The sequence below is a fragment of the Hemiscyllium ocellatum genome, chromosome 4 (genome assembly GCF_020745735.1).
Source record: "Hemiscyllium ocellatum isolate sHemOce1 chromosome 4, sHemOce1.pat.X.cur, whole genome shotgun sequence".
NCBI classification, from domain to species: Eukaryota; Metazoa; Chordata; class Chondrichthyes; order Orectolobiformes; family Hemiscylliidae; genus Hemiscyllium; species Hemiscyllium ocellatum.
The window spans coordinates 94553430-94559432 of record NC_083404.1 but is presented as its reverse complement, the minus strand read 5'-3'; positions in this window follow the sequence as shown (position 1 = coordinate 94559432).

Here is a 6003-nt window from a genome sequence, read left to right as displayed (position 1 = left end):
AGGGGTGGGTTAGTAAATTTGCAGATGACACAAAGGTTGGAGGTGTCATTGATAGTATAGAGGGCTACTGCAGACTGCAGTGTGATATAGACAGGATGCAGAGTTGGGCTGAGAAATGGCAGATGGAGCTCAACCTGGATAAATGCGAAGTGAAACATTTTGGAAGGTCGAACTCGAATGCCTAATATAGGATTAAAGACAGGATTCCTGGCAGGGTGGAGGAACAGAGGGATCTGGGTGTGCAAGTACACAGATCCCTCAAAGTTGGCACCCAACTGGATAGGGTTGTTAAGAAAGCATATGGTGTTTTGGCTTTCATTAACAGGGGGATAGAGTTTAAGAGCCGTGAGGTTTTGCTGCAGTTCTACAAATCCCTGGTGAGACCACACTTGGAATATTGTGTCCAGTTCTGGTCACCCTACTATAGGAAAGATGTGGAAGCTTTGGAGAGGGTACAATGAAGATTTACCAGGATGCTACCTGGACTGGAGGGCTTGCCTACTGAAGAAAGGTTGAATAAGCCCAGACTTTTCTCTCTGGAGAGAAGGAGGAGAAGAGGAGACCTGATCGAAGTGTACAAGATAATGAGAGGAATAGATAGAGTCAACAGCCAGAGACTTTTCTCCAGTGCAGGATTGATTGGTACGAGAAGTCATAATTTGAAGATATTAGGGGGAAGTTATAAAGGAAACATCAGGGGTAGGTTCTTTACACAGAGAGTTGTGAATGCTTGGAATGCGTTGCCAGCTGAGGTGGTGGAAGCAGAGACATTGGGGACATTTAAGTGACTACTGGACATGCACATGGATAGCAGTGAGTTGAGAGGTGCATAGGTTAAGTTACTTTATTTTACATTAGGATTAAGTCTCGGCACAACATCATGGGCCTAAGCGCCTGTTCTGTGCTGTACTTTTCTATGTTCTATGTTCTATCAACACAGTAGCAATTGTTATGGGTATGTTTGCTGAGCTGGGAAGTTAGTTTGCAGACATTTCATCCCCTGTCTAGGTGATATCCTCAGTGCTATAGAGCCTCCTATGAAGTGCTGTTGTACTGTGTCAATTGGAAGTTATTTGGTTTCATTCCTGCTGCTTCTGTTTGCAAGTTCCGGTTGTTTGTTGCAATAGTTGGTACATTGGGTCTAGGTCAATGTGCTTATTGATGGAGTGCGTGGATGAGTGCCATGCTTCTAGGCATTCTGTGGCTGTCCTCTGTTTGGCTTGTCCTCTTATTGTCGTGTTGTCCCAGTCGAATTTGTGGTTCTTGTCGTCTGTGTGTACCGATACTAGGGACAGCTGGTTGAGGCATTTAGTGGTGAGTCAATGTTCATGAATGCAGACCTCTAGTTGTCTATCTGTTTGTCCTATATAATGCTTCATGCAGTCGTTGCATAGAATCCTGTACACTTCCTTTGTCCTGCACATGATTGGTATTGGGTCTGGTGAGTTGTTATCTGAGCATGGCTGCACTGCAGACAGATCTGAAAGCGCATTGAAGCCGCGGGTGAGAAATGTCAAATTGCTTTTGAAAAAGCCGGAAGCGATTTAGCAAGTGAGCCTGTGCTTGCAGTTCCAAACTTTAACCACATATTTAACGTAGCCATTGATGTAAGAAACATTAGAGTATTGGAGTGTCCTCCCTCAGGAAGAAGATTCTAAAATATAGAGATCAGGACTTCTCCAAATAAAAACTAAACATACTTCGGAGATAGAGAAGGAAACCGTTAGGCTATTTATTGCTGGCTCTTAAACACTTTGAGATATATGCCCAAAATGTGTACAGATAGAGCACAGTCCATATTGATCACAATACATTAACTTTTGTGAAAATCTCTAAGACTGAGGAAGTCAAATTATTTTGATGGTGCATGTTCCTTCTATCGTATCACTTAAACATCACCAATCAAATCGAACATGATTGCGGACCTCTCCAGAATTTACCTTCCTGTTCGGCTTCTCTCTCTGAAGATAGGTTCTGGAGAAGTCTGAAATTACATTTGATTTTGCTGGTCAGAATCCTGGAATTCTCTCCCTAGTGGCATTGCGAGTCTACGCATAGCACGTGGTCCACGGCGTTTCAAGAAGACAGCTCATCACCACCTTCTCAAGGGCAACTAGGAACAGGCAATAAATGCTGCCAACCAGAGGTGCCACATCCCATGAGTGAATGAGAAAAAACAATATCTAGACAACACTGAAATGATTCATATATGTGCAAGTGCAAAATATTTCCGAAGCAAAAATGTTAAGATAAGAACAATAAAATCTAGAAACACTTGACACGTCAGGCAGCATCAGCAGAGGGAAACAGAGTTAATGTTATGTTAATGGTACAGGTCCATGACTTTTCATCAAAACAGTATGACAACTATGTGTGTTTATAGCAACATCCTGCTTTTAAATTTTATTTTCATAATAAAAACAAATAAAGTTAGCACAATAGGCATAAAAGACCCAACAGAATTGCTGACTAGTTGGTTTATAAATGTTTATACAACATTCTAGGCATGCACTGAACCCTATATGTATTGGTTCTCATCTCTAAGCAGGGGCAACATATGACCTAGCAACCAGGGATTTGACAGCTTAAGTACAGCACAAGCTTGCTTGTGGGCGGCACGGTGGCACAGTGGTTAGCACTGCTGCCTCACAGCGCCTGTAGACCCGGGTTCAATTCCCGACTCAGGCGACTGACTGTGTGGAGTTTGCACGTTCTCCCCGTGTCTGCGTGGGTTTCCTCCGGGTGCTCCGGTTTCCTCCCACAGTCCAAAGATGTGTGGGTCAGGTGAATTGGCCAAGCTAAATTGCCCGTAGTGTTAGGTAAGGGGTAAATGTAGGGGTATGGGTGGGTTGCGCTTCGGCGGGTCGGTGTGGACTTGTTGGGCCGAAGGGCCTGTTTCCACACTGTAAGTCTAATCTAATCTAATCAAACCTGCCTGTGAAAACCTGAAAGAGCATATATGAAGCTGAGAAAGTATGAGAAATACTCTTGAATCCACAAGGTCAATCTAGACAAGTGTGGTGGTAGCCATTAGAGGGCCTCCATTTGCATGTGTAGCTCAAATATTATTACTAGTTTGCAAGGAGAATTTTTTGTTGGAAAGTCAGATGCTGAAATCTCAACTGATGTTAGAATAATGTTGTACCACCACATTGTCACAATAGGTTGAAATTTAGTGACTGTGACGATGCTGTCACTTTAAAAAGTTTGTTTTGTCCTGAATTTTTTTGGAAGAAAGGTCGTAAAGGCAGAGGTACTAAAGGGTCTAGATTAACAATGGAAGGTGAGTGGCCAGTTCTCCCAGTTCAGGTGTTTTCTAGTTTGTTTAGCTGTAGCAATCACAAGACATGTGAATCTGGGGAGTTGCAAACTTCAGTAAATGACTCCTCCGATTTTCTCCTGAATTCTCTTTGGATGTGGTTCCCTCCTGCCTGTAAGAATTTGTGTTTGAATTTACCTTTTCACCAAGGGGTTTAAGGGGTGTTATGTATTGGTACAGTTGATTAGTAACAGTTACTGCATTCAGTCAGTTAAGGTTTCCAATAGTTAAGTTATTCTAAAGTCCACTTGTGTTGCTGCCTGCTGCTGTGTGGACTCCTTTTCAGGGCACCCTTTGGCCAACAGAACTTTGCTCATTGGCAATGGTCACTCCCACATTATCAGCTGTGCTTCCTGTCAGTGTCGCCAACCTCAAGCCCCTCACCATCAGATGATCTTACTTTGAGGTTGGACATCCATTAATATGACCCTTTTCTCCTGATACATTCCCAACAATGGCCACTGCTAGTAGTGACATTGCTGGGGTTTGCTGACTCTCTGATGAGCTGACAGTTCCAGAAGACACGGCACTTTCCTTAACAGGATAGTAGCCCTGGCAACAGCTATTTAATCGGTCGCTGTTGACGAAATGAAACTCAGGCTCCATGACCAACTGAAGTGGGGTCAGCCACCCCTGCTTTCAACCCCCATAGTAAATGTTTCTATTTTCATCTCTTTGCGAATAAATAACAATAAGGCAAAACCAAAGTGTGCCTTTCTTAAAGAGATATTCAACAATTCATATCATTCTCTTCAGGTTGTTATACGTGGTTTAAGTACAAAGTCATTTTTAAATGCAAATCCATAAAAACCAATATATAAAATGTTTAAAATTTGTGCCTTTGTTGTCAATGATGTCTGTCACTAATGGTCAAACAGGCAAGGAGTTTGGGTGAAATTAAAATAAACACTTAAAATCATGAACTAAGGCACCAACCATCATGTGCACACTTACAGCTAATTTTATGATGGCAGTGTCCAGTCCTGGAAAGGTAGGACACTTCCTTATATTTTAAATCAGTTAGTGAGTTTCAGTGAGTTTTGAGAAGATTTGTAGCTCAGGTTGAGGTGCTGGATGTAGGTTTGCTCTCTGAGCTGAAATATTCATTATCAGACATTTCATCACCATACTAGGTGGTGAGTAAGCCTCCAGATGAAGCACTGCTAATGATTCCTGCTTCCTATCTATATGTTTGGGCTTCTTTGGGGTAGTGGTATCATTTCCTGTAATGATGTTTAAATCAGTTTCACACAGTGTAGTTAGAAACAGTTGCTGATTGGTGTTCCCAGGTCCTGGGAAACCTGAGAGCTGAGTGGAGCTGGGAGTAGCCAGCTAAACTGTTCTTCACTGGAGGTTTTGTGAGCAAGTAACCTCACCAAACAATCATGGAAACCAAGATCTCATCTCATGGTCATGACATGGCCTCTCCAGCCCCCAACATTTGGCTGCCAGCCTTTTCAGTTGCCAACCCTCAAATTCCTTGACTTTGAACCTCATGCTCCACAATCTGCCTTAAACACCTCTCCAACCCCAGGCTCCCCACACCATAATCTGTCAACAGTTTCCAGCCCACCCCAACACTTAACTTCCTCCCCATCTCAAATTGTTTCCTCTACCTCCTCTTCCTTACTGGTGACCTTGGAGTTTACTCCTCCCCCCACTTCCTCTAATTTCAAATTTTATCTGCTTGTTGTTGTAAATACCACACCTTTATACTTCCTTTAGCTTTAGGCTGTGAACTAATAAAAGGAATGTATTTTCAAACCTGATAATATCTGTGTCCTGTTTGTCTCTCTGTGTTGTCGTGTTTGCAAATGGGGAAGTTGAAGAAAGGATAGATTTAAATTGTAAAGTTATCTTAGCTATTCATATTTTCTAATTACCATTAGTTAAAGATAATTGTTCAGAATGAACAGTTGCTTTTTTGTTACATACTGAAACCTGATGAGTGCATTTTTGTATCCTGAGTTTGTCAGGAGTTAGGTTGGGGACTTTGGAGAGTTTAACAAAATCTTTTTACATTTGTGATCACTCCAGAGATAGTGAGGCTTGATTTCCAGTTCACTATTACCATGCACAGTAACTCTGAAGATTGTCTCCAGTTCCCAGCTAGACTTTCCTGTTGCTGCCAGGCTGCTAATCTTGGCACCATTGTGGTGGTAAACAGAATTTAAAATATGGTAATGAGGATCTGATATTAAATTAGTGGGATCTCCATGTACCTGGGAAATTTAGAATTCTCATCCCTTACTCTTTTAAACTGAGTTCCCTCACTCCTTTCCCTGAACATTAGAGGTTACAGATCACATTACACACTCGATTCAAGTTGTATCTGGGAATTAGCTTGACTCTTACCAGAGTAGTCAAAATGGAACAGTTCTTTACATGTGCGCTCTGGAAATAACTGTGGATCAGTAACAATAATAGTATTAAAAGATTTAGCATTTCCTCATGACAAAGAAAATTATGCAATGATTATCAATTATATAGAATTTATAATAATGAGATGTGCAGAATAGTAACATGATGTTATAGAACATTACTTCAGTTATGACCTTAATTGTCTGAATTGGATGAAATACATAAATGACAATGCTAACTACAGCAAAGTTAATAATATTTTAAAATGAATAATTTCTGTAAGATTAAAAAGTAAGAACAAAACAGCTTGTTTGAGAAATTTG